Source organism: Protopterus annectens, chromosome 1.part1, assembly GCF_019279795.1.
Source record: "Protopterus annectens isolate FY-2018-M chromosome 1.part1, PAN1.0, whole genome shotgun sequence".
Classification (NCBI taxonomy): domain Eukaryota; kingdom Metazoa; phylum Chordata; order Ceratodontiformes; family Protopteridae; genus Protopterus; species Protopterus annectens.
The window spans coordinates 594,300,929-594,324,374 of record NC_056726.1 but is presented as its reverse complement, the minus strand read 5'-3'; the positions used below and the strand labels follow the sequence as shown (position 1 = coordinate 594,324,374).

The window sequence follows — 23,446 nt, the reverse complement described above, 5'->3', positions numbered from 1 at the left end:
TGGGGGACTGATGGTGGTGCATCCTGGGCCAATAGCCAGCTCAGCCTTGGCATAACTGGCAATTTGCAGTCTGAGAGGGACCGAGATGGCTCCGAACCCATCATTCAGAATGTAGGCGAGATAGGATCACATAACATCAGAGGTTATGCAGTATGAAGTTCGGGCTCAGATGCCATCAATTTTTTTGTCAGAGGAACAAAGAAAGGTTGTTCCTTAGTGAGAATGTTTTTTTTTTTCTTTGGCTCAGTCAGTTTATGGTGTGGGGAAATGATGCAACCAAAGAAAAGAGGAAGTTCGAACCACAAAAACATTTTTAAAACTGAGTAAATTTCAGTTTTTCTAGCTCTAATCTGTTTCTTCTCTCTTTAATGGTAAAGGGTTCAAAAGTGGCATAACTAATGCAGTGGTGGGAGAAGTGAGCCTCATCCAAGCATTTCACACATTTAGTGGGGGAGGCATGAGCCTCATCCAAGCTTTTTACACATTTAGCATGGGGGTGGTATTTTGGCCCAGTACTTACTTTTTCTCAAATCACTGCTCTTCTTTCTTATCCTCGACTAGTATAATGCAGACAACACATGGCTGTGTTTGAAACCACACTAAGCAACACTAGCATAACAATTAATACAATTATCTTTTGGCTGTACTGCCCTAAACAGCACCACAGTGCACTAGGTGATAACATTTTCCACCTGATTTAATGATTTTTCTGAGTCTCTTCTAGGAAAGTAAAACTTTATTGCACTTGATTTAGTTTAGCAATTTTTATCTACTATAACTGTTTTTGGAGCATTTAAACCAAAAGTGCATTTTTCATAAATAACAGCCTGTTTAGACAGGTGTTGGAGGCCATCTTGGAAACCACATTAGTAGTTCTTGTGAGAGAAGGTCAATTGCTGGCATTTCCTGAGTATCTGAACATCACTGGCTCTCCTACAGTTGTTCTCTTCTTGGTTCTTTTGTTTGATTTGTTTCACTTAATTGCTATTTATTGTAATCCTTCTGGTTGGATAGCTCTTAGCTGTGCCTCTGTGCCCTGGATGAATATATTTTCCACTTGATTTTATGCTTTTTCTGAGTCTCTTCTACACCAGGAAAGTACTTTACAGCACTTGATTTAGTTTAACAATTTTAAATTGTTATAACTGCTTTTAGAGCATTTAAACTGAAACTGTATTTTTATAAAGAACAGATAGTTTACCGAGGTGTTAGAGGAAAACTTGTAAACTGTAGTAACTATTCTTATGACAGAATATTAACTATTGCCTTTTATTTATTTACTTTTATTTTTTTGAGTGTCAGAGCATAACTGTCTCTCACAGAGTTGTTTTCAGGTTGATTATTTTATTTGTTTTGATTAATTTATATTTGTTGTCCATCTGTGAGCTGAGCTGTGCTCCGTGCATCTCTAGTTGCATATCTGGAGCCAGGATGTGCAATATCATGCACAGATTCAAGTTAGTGTACCCGACTTACAAATATCATTCTATCATAGTCCATCGCGGTGTAAATGACCTGAGACATACCTCACTGGCCTATTTGAAGACAGACGTAATGGATCTCCCAGAATACACGTCACAAATAGGTATTAGCCTTGCTTTGAGCAGCATTCCACCTTTACTAAAAACGATGACACATTATAAACGTAAAATGATTGATTTTAATAATTGGCTTCATTTCTGGTGTCACTCTAGGGGGATCCAATATGTATCAGCATGGGAGAACATGGTGAAAAGACCACATTGCTTTCCAAGGATAGCTTGCACCAGCCCACCTACGCATTTGGATATTGGCTAAAACTTTATCCAACCAATTACAGCCTTTTTTTGGCAATGCCAAGACTAGCAACATGGTGAAAATTTTTATAAGACAGTCTGATGAAGTCCATTACACCGGGACAAAAGCGCTCAAGAGTTGAATAAAAGTGGTCGTGGAGCTACCAGGTCTACTTCATTTGTTCCTAGATGGAAATGACAAACAAGGGAATTGGCAACCTACAGACATCCCAATTTGGCTTTGTTAAGGGAAGGCCATGCCTACTTAACCTGGCATACATCTTTGACAGGGTCACCGAGTTAATTGATTAGGTTAAAACTGTGCATACTGCATATCTTGACCTGGCTAAGGCATATGATACAATATCCCACTCAGACATTGTTAACAAGCTCTCTGAATTAGGCATAAACTCTTACATAACTCTCTGGATTACCAGCAGGCTCACAGACAGGATCCAAGAAGTCAGGATCGGTGAGGCCATCTCCACCAAAAGACCAGTCACCAGTGGAGTACTCCAGGGCTTTGTTCTGGGCCGACTCCATGTTTGGTGTCTACTTCATGGAAGTCAAGGCTAATGTTACAGGCCTCTGGCTCATCAAATTCGCAGATGATTGTAAATTGGGAACAATTATAGATCTCTCCAAAACACAAACAACTTGCAAGTGGGTTTATCACAGACAAATAACTGCTGCCAAAGCCATGGCCTTCAACTCAGTCCCAAAAAATGCATTATAACACCCTTTGAGAAACTGTCAGTGTACTTACTCTGTCAATAAAATGCCCCTGAGAGTTAACCCAGTAATAAGAAATCGGGGAACATATGTAGACAGCAATCTGGCCTTTGACCAACATGTAGCTAAGACAGTAAGAAAATCATTCTATATTACCCAACTTATAAGCAAAGGAATGGCATCCAAGTCCAAGGACGTTAAAGTACCACTACACTCGGCCCTTATCAGACCTATCATTGAATACAATGTCCCCTTTGGCATGTATCTAACTAGACACTTACAACAGTTGGACAGTCCACAAAGGTTTCTCACCAGAAGAATTCAGGGCATGAATACCCTTATCCTACAGTGATCAACTAAAGGTTCTGTCTCTATATTCAGTATCCTATAGGCTAGTGACAGAAAAACTAGATCCAGAGATCTGAAATTTGCTTGTGATGTAAAATGAACATGCTGCAGAGACAGATACATGTCCCAAAGGTTCCCCGCATTATGGAATATGCTCCATATCCATGTAAAGCAGAGTTCATCCCTGACCCTATTCAAACAAGACTTTGACAACTGGATGGAAAATCCTAAATTTATCCCTGGTCTGGCCTCCATGTCCCTTATGGACAGAGGCTGTCAATAAGAAAAGAATTATACTAATTCACACCTCCATCAAACCCTTAGCTAACTGCCTACTAACATGCCCCTCTTCGTAAGATACTTGAGAACCTAATGGTTCGGGGTGCACAGCTAGGTTTGTAAGGGCTCTTGTGGTTGTTAGCCTAGTAACAACCTATGAACCTATGAGTTGTAGCTAAAAAGTGGATAGTGAGCACCCCCCCCCCCTTTCAATCAGTACTTTGAAATGTCATTTGCTTCCCCAGATGACAGCTGGCTCAACTCTGCTCAGGGCAGCATTACATTATGCTTGTCACTGCTTGGCTGCTCTGATTAGCTTCTACATGCACTAAGAGCATTAGCATGCTGCACTTTATTCTCTTGGCACCCCTGATACTAGTTTGGTATTACTCTCTCAGGCCTCCCTTAGTTTCCTTATGCACTCACCCAGCTAACACTTTAACCAAAGAAGGGCTAGAAAATGTATTATTCTTCTACTGCATGTACCCTAGAACTTAAGACAGTGGAATAATTCCAGATGCTTACTTCTACTTAACACAGAAAACTATCTGTGAGAGGTGCAAAAATCCAGCTAAGATGGAAGCATCCCTCTCATGATTAACAATATAGAAGGAGCATCACAGTCACACCTTCAACTCAAACACTTCCATATTCTTAAACAGAACAAACAAAAATGCCATATGCTGATGCTGTAAAGAAATTCTTGCTAAAGCCTTACAGGAATTGTAAGAATATGCCTTGGTGGACGTTCCTCAGCCTCACCTACTCCATCACACCTACATCAACAAGCCAGAAGCATTCAGTTTGCTTTTAGTCAAGTAAACAAGTTTGTGACAAAACTGCTTTAGTGATTGATGACTCATCTGTTAGACATACAGGATCCCCACTCGCAAGGGTAAAGAAGGGCAGGGTTACTGTCAGCTGCGTGGATCACTGATATGACAAGGTCCCTCAAGATCCTTTCCAGAGACATTTACAACTATGATATACACGGTAGTGGTCTATGTAGAATGGAATTATGTGGAACAAAAAAATCCAGAGGGGCAAGCAGAGAGGCATTTTCTTTTTTTTTTGACATTGAAAATTTAGTAACAAATAGAGTTTACCAGAAGCCTCAGTCCTAAAACAACTATTCAAGCACCACTCATCCCAGAATTCGTTACACCCCCATTTATTACTAAGAAGCAAGTTCTTAAGGTGTTTTCAAAGACCAAAAACACTTCCTCCATGGGTCCTGCCACCATATCAGAGTGCTTAATAAACAGTGTTAAACACGCTCTCACTTAACCTGTCTTTAAACTGTGTAACCTAAGCCTAGCCACAGGCATGTTTCCAAATCTGGGCACGCTGCTGTGGTGATGCCCCTTCACAAGGGTGGCACTACCAAGGACTTTAAGACTGAATGGTACAGAATTTCTAAAGTCTAATCTGTGAAGCTATCAAGTGTATCAGAACCAAGCTCATTAATTAAATTATCAAGAACTGAATTTGGACTGACTCACAGCAATTTGGCTTTTTCAAGTGAAGATCATGCTTCTTAAGTCTCATTGACTTCCGCGAGTGGGTAATGCAAGCTGTCAACACTGGTCATGCTGTTCATATGGCTTATTTCAATCTGGTCAAAGTATTTGATACCACACCTCATGCTGGAATGGTAAGGAAATTATATGCCTTGAACACAGATCCTTATATGGTAAGGTGGATAGCCAATTAGCTGAAAATCTAAACCTAAGGTACCTCTTCAAATAGTGTTAAGGTAACCAGCAGTCTCTATGAGTCAATACTGGATCTGCCCCTGTTTGGCATTCTACTCCCCTGATGTCAAAACAGAAAAACAGGACCTCTGGTTAACCAAATTTGCAGATGACTGTAAACTAGGTGCAACTGTCAAACCCATCATATATTTGTAACCCTTAGAAAGTGCATGCTCTAGTTAATACATGGTTTATGAATAATGGGCTTAATCTGAATGTTCAAAAATTAAGTTCTACTATTTTCAGAAGACACAATTACCCACTGCATACAACACAAATGACAGTCCTAAACTCAAAGCTTGTCAGTAACCTGAGCACTTGAGTTGACAGTTCCCTCTCCTTTGACAATCATGGGCAACTGCAGTCAGGAAATCTTTCCAATGGGGAAACTGCAGTCAGGAAATCTTTCCATCTAGCACAATTAATAGTCAAAGACATCTAGTCTATATGAAATGATGTTATTGTTCCCCTATATTCAGCGCTGATCAGACCCAATATAAAGTACAATGCAGTCTTTGGGATACAACTAATACAGTCTATTAACAAACTCGAAAAGCCCCCACAGGTTCCTAACCAAAAAGATCTCTGGTCTTAAAAACCTTCGTTACCAGGTAAGGCTGCAAGCTCTGTCCCTGTACTCTGTACCTTACAGACTCCTGAAGAGTGATATGTGCCTTGTTTACCACTCTATTAGACATGCAGTGATACCTGACCTCATGTGTTTCAGTAGGTCAAACAGTGCAGCTAAAACTAAAAACAGAGACCTAAACCTTCAACAACAGACACACAAAACAAGATGGTAAGATAGATTCATCACTCAGCTCATTACCCTTCTCTGGAATAAACTTTCTCTGCAGGTAAAGCAATGTGATTCAATATCTCCCTTTAAACTATACCTGGACAACTGAATGAATACTTTCAAATCTATCTCAGGACTAACTGGTCTCTTTGCACCTTGGGAAAGGAGGTAAAAAGCCTGAAGGTCGGTTTTGATAAGGCATACATGTTTCATTAGGCTAAAATACTCTTGAAACTCCTATGAATCTGAACAAACACTCTACACGGCTTAATTATTCTAAGTAGAGGTTAGAGTACAGGGACAGTACTACATCTGACAGCACAGCCAGTGGCAATGAGAAAGAATACAAGCAACCCTGGTAGTATGCAATTTATTAAGAACCAAATGACATGAGGCCAAGGATGGAGAAGAGAAGATGGGAAAACTAACAGGAAAAAGTTGTAAATGGAATGTACTGACCTTGGGTAGACAGGGAAATAAGAAAGGCCAACAATCTGAAAAATCTGAATACAGGTATACAAAAAAAAATAACAAAAAATTTAAAACACAACTGGTAGCATGATGCAATGTCTACACTTGGCTAAAGAGAGCTGAAGAAATTATCTTACTTGTAAAGCTTGGGTATAAAGAGGAGAATCTTGATGGCTTCTCATCTCAAAACAGCCCAAGGCTAAATCCTTCATATGTCAGTCCTCAAGGTAATGAAGATGGAACTCCCAACCATGGATATTAACTTGATGTACATGCGCACTCTATTCCTATTATGCAGATCATGGCTAAAAATGGTCAATTATCTGCCCATCCACCCCACTGTATCAAATACATAAATAAATGTTAGCCTTTCCAAATGTAACTGATGCCCTTAAGCTACTGCCAGCAAGGGTACAAGGTGCTCAAGGACTGTGTGTGAACCTTAATTATACACTTCATATGGTGGTCTAAAATATTCCTAGGAATAATGGTGATGGTTGGAACTCTAATGTAAATGTACTGAGTACAGAACCCACAACTTCTGTAACCTAGCCTCCCCCAACAATGAAGATGAAAGTGTAGGTGGGATTGGAAATGAAAGATTAGGTCAATATACTATGAAACAGGTCCCCAGTGATGGCCCTGGATGAGTGAAGGAGAATGAGGGCTGACACAGTCACATTGGAAGAAGGTTATGTCAGTTAGGATTAATGAAGAGCAGGGGAGGACAAGAGGTGTGACTTCTCAAGGGAACAGGTAGCTAGAGGGATGAACACTAGAGGAAACCTGGTGCTTCATTCTGGAAAGTCTGTATGTTTAGCAATAACTTTTAATACAAGGTAAGAAGGGATACTGTCATGTAAGGGGCAGTGATACTTGTAGGAAAGATACGAGGGAATGTACAAACACTTGTCTACCAAAGTGGCATTTGAAGGATGGACATTGGGAAATATGGGGTCTCTTACTGAATTTATGTCATGCTAGTTGTAGGAATGTTTTTATTTATTTATTTTTTTGTAGAAGGCAAGCATTTTATGTAAATGTTAAGTGCCCTTCAGTTAGTGCTTATGAACTGAAAAGATAACTGATGCTGCCTGTGGAGCAGTTTGCAGACACTTGAGGCCACATTACTCAGCTAAGTATGTGGGATAGGTTGCGGCTTGTAATATTCAAAGCCCAGTCTAGTCTTAAGTTTTTGACAACAGCAGTTATTTAAATCAACTTTAGCTAGCGCTAGGCAGAGTAGGATAAAGCCCTAACTATGGCCTAGGTGACCCAGGGTCAATTATTGGCTTGGGTGTCTGAGGTGCTAGCAGGGAGTGAAGGCTGTGCCCACCCTGAAGGGGGGGCATTCTTCTAAGGTGCTCCCTGAGTGGAAGCGCAGTCCAAAAAGGAGAGGAGACTTTGGATGTAAGAAGGCATGAGGACGGGGTGGTCACAGGAAGCCAACAGCTGAAGCAGTGATGGCAATACCCCCCCACCCGGATGCCCTTACACTCTGATCTGTCTTCAGCCCAGAATCAGAGTTAGTTCAGGGGTAAAACGAGGGGCTGTTAAACCCACTGATGGACAGGGGCATTGGGACATATGTCATAACAATGATGCGGCAGAGCAAAAAACAAGTCAAGTCGATTTTATGAAAGTACACACATTCTGGGGCAAATATACACAATATTAGAAAGATGCAAATGTACTGAGCAGTACTTCATGAAATGTTCATTAGCACCATCTAAGTTATGGACTACAAGGGACAGTTCTAGTAGGAAATCAATAAGATAAAATGAAGGGACATGACTACACTGAAAGAAGGGCATGAAGGGCATACAGATTAAAATATACAATGGGAATCAAGCTGATGCCTGTGGGATTTTGAGGTGATATCTAAAATTGCCTAAGGAGTTGAAGTAATTGGGGGTGCAGGCCAAAACAACCTGCTGAGATTATATGAAGGGGTTCAGAATGTTTATGACTGGGATGGTTAGATTTTGCAACTGTTTGACAGTATCAGTTATTTCACATGTGTTTAAGTGAATATCTTGTGGGTAAGTACATTTCTGAGGCAATGTCTATATGTGTTAAGTAGAAACAACAGTAGAAAGAAGCATGTCATATAATGTTATGTTTGCAAATATTTAATCACATATCTATTAAACAAAAAAAATCTGTAATGTTGACATTTGTACAACTTTTTCTGAAGCACTGACTGCAATGTTGACACTGATAACAGAGGGGAAAGCATACACTATATGAAACATTCTACTGATCTGTCCGTGAAACTGTTTACTTAAAGATTTTTGGTTCTTGTTTGTTTAGACGAGGTTTAGAGGTGAGTGTAAATGAATTTTGGAGGTGATCTCTGTTGTAGAGCCCCACCCAGTACGACTCAAGATTGTGTTTTTTATACCTGAACTTTTAGTTATGTACTTACCATAACTTTAGATGTTTGGGATCCATCTCGCCTACATTCTGTACTGATGGGCTCAGAGCCGATTATCGGCTCCGACTCGGCACGCTATGCTATAGAGCGAAGCCTCTTATTGGCTGAGCTATTCTCTATCCCAGGATGCACCACCGCTAATCCCCCAGATCTTGTTTGTCCGCATTCATGCACACACACATAACTGTTTATACAACATTGCCAGATGTTTCAAGATGAAACAATAGAATTCGGACTGTCCAATCTCTTCTGATCTCCAAGGCAGGGGGAAGGAGGGTGGGTATTAGGAATGTAGGCAAGATGGATCCCAAACATCTAAAGTTATGGTAAGTACATAACTAAAAGATGTTATGTGATCCTATCTCGCCTACATTCTGTACTGATGGGACAGCGTCCCTAGCACCTAATTCCTGGGTGGCTCACTGGAAAACACTCTTGAGCACTGTGGAACCAAATGAAGCTCGCCCTCGAGATGCCACATCCAATTTGTAGTGGGAAATGAAAGTGTGCGGGGAAGACCACGTAGCCGCCGCACAAATGTCACTAATGGCAAGCTTAGAATGGAATGCTATTGAAGTAGCCATAGCTCTTGTAGAATGAGCTTTGATAGAGGTTGTAAGCTCTTTATTAGAAGAGGAATAAGCCTGACTAATACAGTCCCTGATCCATTTGGCAATAGTGACCTTTGTGACGACTTTGCCCAATTTATTATCCGAAAAGGACACAAACAATTGGTCTGTTTTTCGTGTTTGTTGGGTCCTGTCTAAATAAAAAACGCAATTGCCTATGAACATCCAATGTGTGGAAGATGTATTTCGCTTTGTTTGAGTACTTTGGAAAGAAAACTGGAAGTTCTAATGACTGTTGCATGCAAAAACTGGAACAAACTTTAGGGACAAAAGATGGATCAGGCCTGAGGGATACTCTATCTTTGTGAAAAACCAGGTACGGTGGTTTTACAGATAGAGCTTGAAGCTCTGAAACTCGTCTGGCAGAAGTAATCGCAACTAGAAAAGCAGTTTTCCAAGAAAGAAATTTCAAATCACATGTTGCTGCCGGTTCGAAGGGGGAGGAGGTTAAGGCACGTAACACCACATCGAGATCCCACGGAGGAGCAGGATGAGAAATCGGAGGTCGTAAAAGCACAGCACCTTTCATGAAGGTTTTACACAATCTGTTGCTCATTAAAGGTGGGTTCATAGATTCATGGAAATTGCAAATAGCTGCCAATTGGACCTTGATGGTAGAGACTGAAGAACCTTGATTGAATAGGGAAGTCAGAAATTTCAGGACTTCCGGTACCGGAACAGTGATGGGATCCAGACCCCGGAGTTGAGCCCAAATAGCAAATCTCTTCCATTTGCTAGTATACAATTTCTTAGTGGCAGACTTGTGGGCCGAGGATAAGATATGTATGACTTCCGGGTCTAAGGTATGATTCCTGACTATAGTCGGAAGAGGAGGAGCCAAGCTGTTAACTTCACAGTGTGAAGTGACTGATGGAGTCATCCCGACTGATGAATTAGTAGGTCCGTGATCTGATCCAGGAACCATGGACCGTCCAGTGCATATTTCCGAAGATAGGGGAACCATACCTGACGAGGCCAGTAAGGGGCAACTAAAATCATTTTGCTCCCCAAGTGAGACGCCTTTTGGATCACTCTGGGAAGGAGGGGAACTGGGGGGAATGCGTATAGCAAGCCGGTGGGCCAAGGATGGGCTAATGCGTCCATAGGACTCTCCCCCGGAGCTGGAGTGAGAGAGAAGAACTTTCTGCACTTCGCGTTCAGCGGGGTTGCGAAGAGGTCGCAACAAGCAGTTCCCCATCTGCTGAAGATCTGAGTTGTCACTGCATCGTTCAGAGACCACTCGTGAGGAGAAAGAATAGTTCTGCTTAGTCTGTCGGCTATCACGTTGGACTTGCCAGGGATATGAGTCGCCACCAGAAAACGTCTGGTCGCCACTGCCCATTCCCAAACTCTCATGGCCTCTCTGCAAAGGGGGTAGGATCTGGTCCCTCCCTGCTTGTTCAGGTACCAGACTACTGACGTTGTCGAAGTGAATGGCAATTACACCCTGAGGGAGGTAATCGTGAAGGGCTTGTAGAGACAGAAACACCGCCCTCATTTCTAAAATGTTGATATGAAGGAGGCTCTCTTCTGAATGCCATTTGCCTTGGACTGACCTGCCCAGGTAATGCCCCCCCCGCCACCCCATCTGGGAGGCGTCCGTTGTCAATGTGGCCACAGGAGGAGGTGGAACAAAGGGTCGTCCCTGATCCAGATTGGAGGGCACCAGCCACCAGCGAAGGTCCCGTTTGCAGGTTTCCGTGATCTGTATGAGGTGACTGAGAGGGAGATCCTGAAAGGACCACTGTGTCGAAAGGAGCCACTGGAGAATTCTCATATGCAATCTTGCTAAGGGGACTAGTAGAACAGTGGCCAACATAGAGCCCAATAGCTGCAGGACCATCCTGGCTGGAGCTTTGGATCTGAGAAGCAAGGTTCGGACTTGAGCCTGTATAGTTTGTATCCTTTCTGTAGGAAGATAGACTCGCATTCGGTTTGAGTCTATCTCTACTCCGATGAACCTTATGCGCTGAGATGGCAGCAACACAGACTTTGGCCAATTGAAGGTGATTCCAAGGGAAGTGCCTAGTGATATAGTGGCTTGTAGGTTCTGCAATAGTAGACACCTGGAGGTGGCAGTTAGGAGCCAGTCGTCCATATACGGAAACACCTGGAATCCTAGACTCCTCGGGTGAGCAGTCACGACCGCCAAACATTTGGTGAACACCCTGGGGGCTGTGGTGAGACCAAAGGACAGTGCGCAGAACTGAAAATGACTGTCTCCCAGGCTGAAGGGTAAATGTCTCCTGGATGCCTGATCTACCAGGATGTGGTAATAGGCGTCCTTGAGATCTATGGAGCACATCCAAACACCTTTCTCCAGCAGTGGGAGAATGGATTGTAAGGTGACCATTCGGAACTTGGACTTTTTGACTGATCGATTTAGGATGCTGAGATCCAAAATGGGCCTCAAGTCCCCGGTCTTTTTTGGCACCAAAAAGAATCTTGAGTAAGTCCCTAATCCGATCTGGTCTGCGGGGACCGGTTGGATGACTCCTTTTTGAAGCAGCTTTGAGATTTCTAAGGCTGCGATTTCCCGTTGACTGGGTGGCGGGTCCGGGATTTTCTTGGACAGCGGTGGAGGGTGTGAAAAGGGGATGGCGTAACCTCCGGCGATGATTCGAAGCACCCATCGGTCCTGAGTGATACCTTCCCAGGCTTTTAGGTGCCTCGAAAAATGACCCCCGACTGGCTCCGGAGCTGCACAGTCGGGCAATCCTTCAGGGATTGTGGAAGGCTGAAGAGCCACGAAAGGACTCGCAGTCTCCAGTGTTGCGGGGGCCTCTGCCGCCTCTGGGACGGCGTCTTCCAGAAAAATTTCCCCCTCCTCTGCCTCTAGAAGGGGATCGTCCTGCTGAGGGATAAGACTTCTGGGATTTACGGAACCACATTTTCCCTCCTCTTTAGCCTTGGGATAAGGCCGAAAGGGAGTGGAAAATCGTGCCCCTACGGCAGTCAAAGTCTTACCTTCTTGCTCGCAGCGGGTCAATGTGTCCTTTACCTTGGGTCCAAACAAAGAGGACCCATCAAAGGAAGCGTCGGCAAAGGAAGACTTAAAGGCTTCCGCAAAATGACACAGGCAGAGCCAGGCTTGTCTCCGTAGAGCAACACCCGTACCCGCTGCTCTACTCACCCCCTCGGCTGCATATGAAATGAGCCTCATGGACGAGTTTGATATAGATGACAGTGTAGCCAACTGAGAGCCAACCGTCTGGACAAGCTGCTCAGGTAGGTTACCCAAGAGGGTATCTGAAAGCTCCTTGATCAGATCCCTCTGAAATCTAATGAAGTGCGTTAAATAGTTCAGGGACCTTAAGGTAAAGGCCGCTGAACTGAGGGTGCGCTTCCCGTACCGATCCATGCTCCTAGACTCCTTATTAGGAGGATGGACGGACGTCGAAGCCTCTGCTACATCTTGTTGGGTAGCAGATGCCACCACCAAGGCATCTACAGCCACACCTTTGGTCAAAAACTCCTTCTCTGGGGGTGCTGATAAGAACTCATTTGGGCGAGCAGGCACCGGTTCCACAGAGTCTGGATGTTCCCACGCCCTTCAACAGATCAAATCTAGGAGCTCGTCGAAGGACGGAGACACCCAGGAGGCGGAGGGCTGAGCCCCGAAGGCCTTGAGGAACACAGACTCGTCAGCGGAAGGGGGTTTGGAATGCCAGCCGCCTCGTTGTTTGAGGGCTTCGAGGATGTCTGCAAAGGAGACATCATCTGAGGACGACTTAGGGGACCCCTCCGCATCATCAAGATCAGTGTCCGACGTGAGAGACTCATCGGGGGAGTCGACGTGCTTCCTCTTGCATAGTCTTTTCCTTGGGGGTTCCTATGAAGAAGCTTCAGAGGGACCTCCAGGAGGGGGGGAACCCCCACCGGGGGTGACCTCAGGCCCCGGGGCTCCGCTGTCTAGGGACAGGGGGACTACCAAAGACCCAGTCTCCGTATGTAGGGAAGGTGCTGGTGAGACCGTGGAGGTAGCCAAAGAGGATTTGGCCAAAGCACTCCTCATGGCCCTGAAGGCCAGAGCGCCAGAGTCCTGGGAAGGTCCAACCCCCGTGGCCACAACAGTAGACGGTACCCCCGCAGCCGACGCACCGAGAGGAAGGCTCGGAACTGAAAACATCGGTCCCGAAGCGTCCCCCCCAGGGCCGACGGAGGAGGTCCGTGTACTGAACACCGACTCGAGAGCCGGGGTTGGAGTAAGGGTCGGGGCTGACCCGAAAACCTCCATCGGCTCCACCAGCACCGGCTCCAACGGTGCCGAGGCAGTTGGAGGAGGAATCAGAACTACAGGGTGGGCCATCGGCTCCGAAGCCGAATGGGCTGGAGCCGAAACTAATTTCTGGAATACAGGAGACTGAAACAGTCTTAGGAGCACCCTGTCGATGTCCGAATCTGACATCTTGGAAGATCGGGAGGAGACCGACCGGGTCCGAACCGAGTTCTCCATCGGCTCCGAAGGACTGGGGGACCGGCTCCGAATAGACTCGACCAGTATCGGTGCCGAGGGAGATTCCAAAACAATTTCCCTCAGTGCCGAGGTGGGCTTCGGTGCCGAAGGGGAAGAGTCTGAGCCGGCAACCCTCATCGGCTCCAAAATCAGTGGAGCCGATGAAGGTGACCCGCCTCTCGAAGCCCCAGCCATCGGCTCCGAAACCAGAGGAGTCGAGACTGGAGGCATCGAGGCAGACCGTTCCGCCCTCGGCTCCGAAGTCCGTGGAGCCGATTGAGAAGTCTGCCTAGATTTCTTACTTGTCGGTTCCGACGGACTGGTCGGAGCTGACGATTTCTTTTTCTTGGCTGGAGAGGAAGAGGAAGATAAGGCCTCCTCGAAGGAGGGTTTAATCAGGCCTTTCAAGATCAATTTATTCTTCCTCTCTTGGAGGACCCTAGAGGAAAAAGCGTGACACACGCTGCAAGACTCCTGTAGGTGTTTGGCGCTTAAGCAGTACACGCATAAGGAGTGATCATCGGTGATGGACATTTTATAGTTGCATCTTGTGCACTTTTTAAATCCTGAGGGTCTATGCTCTTTGGACATAATGCCTGAAAACTACTCACTATGTTAGTAGAAAAAAAGCACAATATCTGTCACTTAGTAAAGATTTAACAACAATAAACCTTTTTTTTTTTTTTTTTTTTTTTTTTAAACGAAAGGCCACACAAAATTAACAAGTACAACCACAAAAAACGCCAAAAAGGAGGGCCAAGAACCCTCTAACTTAAACAGGTACTTGACCTCTCTAAAAAAAAAAAGAAGACTCACTAAAGAATAGGGGAAGGCCCCTCTAACTTAAACGGAAACCTTTCCCTGTTCAATCACACAAAATTTACCACAAAAAATATCCAAAAACACACTGGTACACAACTATAGCTGTTAAAACAGCTTTTGGGTGAAGAATAAAGAATTTCCTGACAGAAAAACTTTAAGAAAAACAGCACTTAGCTCAGCCAAGTTCGAGACCACGTCCTAGCTTGTAAGCGGCAAACGAGATCTGGGGGATTAGTGGTGGTGCATCCTGGGATAGAGAATAGCTCAGCCAATAAGAGGCTTCGCTCTATAGCATAGCGTGCCGAGTCGGAGCCGAGGATCGGCTCCGAGCCCATCAGTACAGAATGTAGGCAAGATAGGATCACATAACATCATATGTTTGTATTGGGTGTATTGCCGGTGCTGGTAGATGGGCTTCCAATGTAGTACCTCTTGCACGGGATAACACCTTAGAGGAAGCTAGCATTCAAGACAAAGTTAGCCTTCCACTGGTTGGAAGCCACCTGAAGTTTGAGTATCTTTGTTTCTGATCTCTATGAAGGCTAAAAGCCCATGCAATGCTCAATTGTTATGGCTGATCATATTAACTGTGCAATATAAAATGTTTTAGTAATAGTTGGTTCCATATCCTACACTGTACACTTTTAGGGATACTGTTTTGAAACAGTCATCTTGTTTAGGATCTTTGAGATACTAACTTGGGAAGCCTTTTTACTACTTTCAGTTTGGTACTCAGTCAAATGTTGGGGGCTCCAAGTCAGGTGGGTCTGCAGTACATTTTTGTTTCTGAAGTATGCTTTAAGTGAGATTAGTTTGGGTGAGGCTGTGAGAGAGTTTCCTTTATTGAGAATTCAATTACGAAGGGTAGGGAAGCAAGCAATGCATGGTGCAGGGTAGCATAGTGCACATGTTTGGGGAGGTGATTTAATGGGATAGTTGGAATGCACTGAAAACCTAGTAGGAGGGGTTTTACTTTGGTTTGTATTATCAGTAGGCTGGTAATGTAACTGCTGGAGATAGTCTAGCTGTATGAAGGAGTGAGAAACTAGCAATAAGGCTCAAATGTTCAGTGCAGAGGTTGTAGGAAAGGGTGATACATTTTCTTGTAGGTGTGCAGCAGGGTTGGCTGTTGTCTTACACAAATGACAAGCACTAGTAATGGCAGACCACCTGGGGATGCTCAGTGGGAACCTCTGGAACCTCAAGGGCCACGAAGGCCTGGTTCCAAAAAAAGAGGGCCTATATGGTAGGTGGGTGGGAGTTTTAACAACAGTAGGGCTCACTTAACCTATTAAGATGGAGATGGGGGAAGTGTATAAATTGTGGGGGGTGGGGTGCAGGTTGTAATGCTGCAGCAACTTTAGCCGAACAAAACTGAGGTAGAAAAGGTAGCCTAAAATGGTTTGGAGAACACAAGGAATAAAGGAAGGGACGGAGGTTGCAATCCTGGGAGGTATGGTGACAACAAAGGAAACTGGTAGAAAAGATGAGGAAGTGAGGTGATTAACTGCAAAATATAAAATGTGGGGGTCTCAACAGTGAGAAGAAAAAGAGGCATTGCTAATATGCTTCAGTGCTTAAGAGGGCTATGCGATAGTGGCAGAACTATGGTGGGCAGTGATTACAATATAGTGGTTAAACTACAGCTGATCCAACTGCTCAGTAAAGGGAATTTCACGTAGGAAGAAATGGTGAACAGTATGTTTAAGATGGGTTTAAAGGATGTGTGAAGGGTAAAAAAATAATGGGCAAAGAATACTTATATTTCAAAAGATAAGAGCCAAGTGGGTAGGTTGGACTGGCTTATAATGGAGATGGTTAGGTGAAAGAAATAAATACCATGGAAAGAGGGACATCTGATCTTGCTTGTTTTTCTATGGACTAGGGAAGGTTCTGTACAGCAGGAAAGTGGGAAAACAACCTGTGGAATTAGAAATGGGAAAGAAAAGGTAAAGCAGGCATCTGATGATGAATGAAGTAGTAGAACAAAACTTTTAGTTATGTACTTACCATAACTTTAGATGTTTGGGATCCATCTCGCCTACATTCAATACTGATGGGCTCGGAGCCGATCCCTCGGCTCCGACTCGGCACGCTATGCTATAGAGCGAGCCTCTTATTGGCTGAGCTATTTCTCATCCCAGGATGCACCACCACTGATCACCCAGATCTTGTTTGTCCTCATTCATGCACACATGCACAAATTGTTTATATAACATTGTTAGATGTTTCAAGATGAAACAACAGGATTCGGACCTTCTGATATCCTCTTATCTCCAAGGAAGGGGGAAGGAGGGTGGGTTATTAGGAATGTAGGCGAGATGGATCCCAAACATCTAAAGTTATGGTAAGTACATAACTAAAAGATGTTATGTGATCCTATCTCGCCTACATTCAATACTGATGGGACAGCGTCCCTAGCACCTAAATCCTGAGTGGCTCATTGGAAAACACTCCTGAGCACTGTGGAACCAAATGAAGCTCGTCCTCTAGATGCCACATCCAATTTGTAGTGGGAAATGAAAGTGTGCGGGGAAGACCATGTAGCCGCAGCACAAATGTCACTAATGGCAAGCTTAGAATGAAATGCTATCGAAGTAGCCATAGCCCTTGTAGAATGAGCTTTGACAGAGGTGGTAAGTTCTTTGTTAGAATAAGAATAAGCTTGAGTAATACAGTCCCTAATCCATTTGGCAATAGTGACCTTTGTGACGGCTTTGCCCAATTTATTATCTGCAAAGGATACAAACAACTGATCTGCTTTCCTTGTTTGTTTGGTCCTATCTAAATAAAAACGCAACTGCCTGTGGACATCCAATGTCTGGAATATGAATTCCGCCTTGTTAGAATACTTCGGAAAGAAGACTGGAAGTTCTAATGATTGCTGTAGGCAGAAACTGGAACAGACTTTAGGGACAAAGGAAGGATTTGGCCCGAGAGATACTCTGTCTTTGTGAAAAACCAAGTACGGAGGTTTTACGGACAAAGCTTGAAGCTCTGAAACCCTCCTGGCAGAAGTAATTGCCACCAGAAAGGCGGTCTTCCACGATAGAAATTTTAAATCACATGTCGCTGCCGGTTCGAAGGGGAAGGAAGTTAAGGCGCGTAACACTACATCGAGATCCCATGGAAGAGCAGGATGAGAAATCGGAGGTCTTAAAAGCGCAGCACCTTTCAAGAAGGTCTTACACAATCTGTTGCTCATTAAAGGTGGGTTTATAGATTCGTGAAAATTGGAAATAGCTGCCAATTGAACCTTGATGGTAGAGACTGAAGAGCCTTGATTAAAAAGAGAAGTTAGAAATTTCAGTACTTCTGATACGGGAATAGTGATGGGATCCAAGCCCCGGAGTTGAGCCCAAATAGCAAATCTTTTCCATTTGCTAGAATACAATTTCTTTGTAGTAGACTTGTGGGCCGAAGATAAGATGTGTACAACTTCTGGATCCAATGTATGACTCCTTACTATAGTCGGAAGAGGAGGAGCCAAGCCGTCAATTTTAAGGTGTGTAGGGACTGGTGGAATAGTCCCGACTGATGAACCAAAAGGTCTGGGATCTGATCCAGGAACCATGGACCCTCCAGAGCATACTTCCGAAGATAGGGGAACCATACTTGACGAGGCCAGTAAGGAGCGACTAAGATCATTTTGCTCCCCAAGAGAGATGCCTTTTGGATCACCCTGGGAAGGAGAGGAACTGGGGGGAAGGCATAAAGCAAGCCGGTGGGCCAAGGACAGGCTAGTGCGTCCATGGGGCTCTTCCCCGGAGCCGGGGTGAGGGAAAATAACTTTTTGCACTTCGCATTCAGTGGATTCGCGAAGAGGTCGCAACACGGAACTCCCCATTTGCTGAATATCTGATTTGCAACTGTAATGTTCAGAGACCATTCGTGAGGAGACAGGATGGTTCTGCTCAGTCTGTCGGCTATCACATTGGACTTGCCCGGGATATGAGTAGCCACTAGAAAGCGTTTGGTCGACACTGCCCATTCCCAAACTCTCATGGCCTCTCTGCAAAGAGGATAGGATCTGGTACCTCCCTGTTTGTTCAGGTACCAGACAACTGACATGTTGTCTGAGTGAACGGCAATTACGCCCTGAGGGAGGTAATTGTGAAGGGCTTGAAGGGACAGAAGCACTGCCCTCATTTCTAGGATGTTGATATGAAGTAGGGTCTCTTCTGGGTGCCATTTGCCTTGGACTGACCTGCCCAGGGAATGCCCCCCCACCCCATCTGGGAGGCGTCCGTGGTCAAAGTGGCCGCAGGAGGAGGTGGAACAAAGGGTCGTCCCTGATCCAAGTTGGAGGGCACTAGCCACCAGCAAAGGTCCCGTTTGCAGGTTTCCGTGATCCATATGAGGTGACTGAGAGGGAGTTCCTGAAAGGACCACTGAGCTGAAAGAAGCCACTGGAGAATTCTCATGTGCAACCTTGCCAGGGGAACTAGAAGAACCGTGGCGGACATGGAACCCAGTAGCTGCAGGACCATTCTGGCTGGGGCTTTGGATCTGGGAAGTAAGGCTCAAACTTGAGCCTGAATGGTTTGTATTCTGTCTGCAGGTAGATAGACCCACATTTGGTTTGAATCTATCTCTACTCCTATGAATCTTATGCGTTGAGATGGCAGCAATACAGACTTTGGCCAATTGAAAGTGATTCCAAGGGAATTGCCCAGGGAAATCATGGCTTGTAGGCTCCGTAATAGTAGATGCTCGGAGGTGGCAGTTAGGAGCCAGTCGTCTAGATACGGAAACACCTGGAATCCTAGACTTCTCAGGTGAGCAGTCACGACCGCCAAACATTTGTTGAACACCCTGGGGGCTGTGGTGAGACCAAAGGGCAGCGTGCGGAACTGAAAATGACTGCCTCCTAGGCTGAAGCGCAGAGGTCTCCTGGACGCTTGATGTACCATGATATGGTAATAAGCATCCTTGAGATCTATGGAGCACATCCAAACACCTTTCTCCAGCAATGGGAGAATGGCTTGTAGGGTGACCATTCGGAACTTGGACTTTTTGACTGAACGGTTTAAAATGCTGAGATCTAAAATGGGTCTCAAGTCCCCGGTCTTTTTTGGCACCAAAAAGAATCTTGAGTAAGTCCCTAATCCGATCTGGTCTGCGAGGACCGGTTGGATGACTCCTTTTTGCAGCAGCTTTGAAACTTCTGAGGCTGCAGTTTCCCGCTGACTGGGTGGCGGGTCCGGGATTTTTTTGGACTGAGGTGGAGAGTGAAAGAAAGGGATGGAGTAACCTCCGGTGATAATTCGAAGCACCCATCGGTCCTGAGTGATACCTTCCCAGGCTTCTAGGTGCCTCGAAAAACGACCCCCGACTGGCTCCGGAGCTGCACAGTCGGGCAATCCCTCAGGGACTGTGAAAGGCTGAAGAGCCACGAAAGGACTCGCAGTCTCCAGTGTTGCGAGGGCCTCTGCCGCCTCTGGGACGGCGTCTTCGAAGAATTTCCCCTCCTGCCTCTGGAAGGGGATCATCCTGCTGAGAGGGTAAGGCTTCTGAGATCTACGGAACCACATTTTCCCTCCTCTTTAGCCTTGGGATAAGGCCGAAGGGAGTGGAAAATCGTGCCCCACGGCAGTCAGAGTCTTACCTCCTGTTCGCAGCGGTCAGTGTGTCCTTTACCTTGGGTCCAAACAGGAGGACCCATCAAAGGCGTCGGCAAAGGAAGACTTAAAGGCCTCCGCGAATGACACAGGCGTAGCCAGGCTTGTCTCCGAGAGCAATGCCTGTACTGCCGTTTACTCGCCCCTTCGGCCGCATAAGAAATGAGCCTCATGGACGAGTTTGAAATGGACGATAATGTAGCCAGCTGAGAGCCAACCATCTGGGCCAACTCCTCAGGCAGGTTACCCAAGAGGGTATCGGAAAGCTCTTTAATCAGATCCCTCTGAAATCTGGTAAAGTGCGTAAGGTAGTTCAAGGACCTTAATGTAAAGGCCGCTGAACTTAGGGTGCGCTTTCCGTACCGATCCATGCTCCTAGACTCCTTATTAGGAGGATGGACGGACGTCGAAGCCTCTGCTACATCTTTCTGGGTAGCAGATGCCACCACCAAAGCATCTACAGCCACACCTTTAGTTAGAAACTCTTTTTCAGGGGGTGCCGAGAGAAATTTATTAGGACGAGCAGGCACCGGTTCCACAGAGTCTGGGTGTTCCCACGCCCTCGACAGATCAAATCCAAGAGCTCGTCGAAGGGCGGAGACACCCAGGAGGTGGAGGGCTGAGCCCCAAAGGCCTTAAGGAACACCGACTCATCAGCAGAAGGGGGTTTGGACTGTCAGCCGCCTCGCTGTTTAAGGGCTTCCAGGATGTCTGCAAAGGAGACATCATCCGAGGACGACTTAGGGGACACATCTGCATCATCGAGATCAGTGTCTGATGTAAGAGACTCATCAGGGGAGTCAATGTGCTTCCTCTTGCACAATCTTTTCCTGGGGGGTTCTTCCGAAGAAGCTTCAGAAGGACCTCCAGGAGGGGGGGAAACCCCAGTGGGGGTAACCTCAGGCCCCGGGGCTCCGCTGTCTAAGGACAGGGGGACTGCCAAAGACCCAGTCTCGGTATGCAGGGAAGGAGCTGGGGAGACTGTGGAGGTAGCCAAAGATGATTTGGCTAACGCACTCCTCATAGCCCTGAAGGTGGGACCACCAGAATCCCGGGAGGGTCCCACCTCCATGGTCACGACGGTAGACGGCACTCCCGCAGCCGACGCACCGAGAGGAAGAGTTGGGACCGAAAACATCAATCCCGAAGCATCCCCCCCGGGGCCGACGGAAGAAGTCCGCGTACCGAACTCCGACTCAAGAGCCGGAGTTGGAGTAAGGGTCGGGCCCGACCCTAAAACCTCCACCGGTTCCACCAGCACTGGCTCCAACGGTGCCGAGGCTGTTGGAGGAGGAACCATAGTAGGAAGGTGGACCATCGGCTCCGAAGCCGAATGGGCTGGAGCCGAAACTAGCTTTTGGAACACCGGAGACTGGAAGAGTCTTAGGAGCACCCTGTCGATGTCCGAATCAGACATCTTGGAGGATTTGGACGATACCGATCGGGTCCGAATCGATTTCTCCATCGGCTCCACAGGACTAGGGGACCGGCTCCGAATGGATTCAATAATTATCGGTTCCGAGGGAGATCTCAGGGCAATTTCCCTCGGTGCCGATGAGGACTTCGGCGCCAAAGTGGAAGAGTCTGAGCCGGCAACCTTCATCGGCTCCAATATCAGTGGAGCCGATGAAGGTGACCCGCCTCTCGATGACCCAGCCCTCGGCTCCGAAACCAGAGGGGTCGAGACTGGAGGCATCGAGGCAGACCGTTCCGTCCTCGGCTCCGAAGTCCGTGGAGCCGATGGAGAAGCCTGCCTAGGTTTTTTGGCAGTCAGTTCCGACAGACTGGTCGGAGCCGACGCTTTTTTCTTTTTTGAAGGAGAGGAAGATGAAGATAAAGCCTCCTCGAAGGAAGGCTTAATCAAACCTTTTAGGATTAATTTGTTCTTCCTCTCCTGGAGGACTCTTGATGAAAAGGCGTGACACACGCTACATGACTCTTGTAGGTGCTTGGCGCCTAAGCAATAAACGCACGAGGAGTGGTCGTCCGTTATGGACATCTTATAACCACACCTCGCGCACTTTTTAAACCTGGAGGGTCTATGTTCTTTTGACATGTCTGCGTATAAACTAGCAGTCTAAAATTTGAAAGAAATACCAAGTTTTTTTTTTTTTTTTTAAGTACCGTTAAACTAAAACACAGAAAGAGAGGGTCAAGACCCTCTAAGTTAAACGGGTACTTGACCCACAAACAAACGCTAGAATAGCAATAGGAAAAGGGGAAGGCCCCTCTAACTAAAACGGGAAACCTTCCCTGACGAAAAAAACACAAATTCCTCAATAAAAACTATGCAAAACACACTCGTATCACAACAATAGCTGTTAAAACAGCTTTTGGGTTCAAAACAAGCAAATTCCTGACAGGAAAAGTCTAAATAAGGTAGTACTTAGCCCAGCCAAGTTGAGACCACGTCTAAGCTTAGTAAGCGGCAAACGAGATCTGGGGGATTAGTGGTGGTGCATCCTGGGATAAGAAATAGCTCAGCCAATAAGAGGCCTCGCTCTATAGCATAGCGTGCCGAGTCGGAGCCGAGGGATCGGCTCCGAGCCCATCAGTATTGAATGTAGGCGAGATAGGATCACATAACATCTGGAGATATGAAAATAAGTGCGTAAGACAGGATAGAATGAGTTGCATAGCAAAGCATTGGTGGTTCAGTGGTAGAATTCTCGCCTGCCACTCTGGATGCCCAGGTTCGATTCCTGGCCAATGCATAGCTGTTTTTATTCTTCATGCCCTATGATTATCTACTGCATTAGTACATTTGTATTCTGCATGTATGTCCATTATTGTGTACTGTTAATATTTGTTGTATCGATTATAATTTTGTATTTGTTTTGTGGCACTTTTCTCCTTGGGTCTCCACTGAAAACGGGTCATGTGGCCCAGTTGGACTAACTCAGTTAACAAAAGATAAATAAATAAATAAATAAATAAAGACAGACAATGAGTAAGAAAAAGCATGAAAGAAGCAACAGTGCAAGGAAATGAGAAAATGTTCACTTCACTCAAATTTGAGAGAGTGACAGGTGGCTGACAGGTCACGGAAGATGGTGAGAAGCGACAAAAGCAGGTGGCACTTTTAAAGGGCAGGCAGTCAGAAATGGAGACAAGCAGAGTAGAGGCATCTGTGAAGGACGGGGTGCAACACAGTGGGCAAGGTGGAAGCACAGGGCCTATATCATATGAGCGAATCACACAAATTGTGAACGCTCATAATATCGAATGCACCGGACCTCGAACACCCCCCCCCCCGCTAAATATATATTCTAACTCCGAGATCGCACTACAGTGAGGAAAGGGCAAATATCCCATTCTTCACT

The 23,446-nt window shown here is 45.7% G+C and overlaps 1 protein-coding gene and 1 non-coding gene across 5 annotated transcripts in view; one reads left to right on the top strand and one right to left on the bottom strand.

The window, feature by feature from the left end:
- The window catches only part of NTPCR (nucleoside-triphosphatase, cancer-related), a 473,959-nt gene that overhangs the window by 140,271 nt on the left and 310,242 nt on the right, over positions 1–23,446 (bottom strand). The gene's annotated exons all lie outside the window — the stretch shown is intronic.
- On the top strand, positions 22,767–22,837 carry TRNAG-GCC. Its single transcript has one exon. It is a non-coding gene; the product is annotated as a tRNA-Gly (tRNA).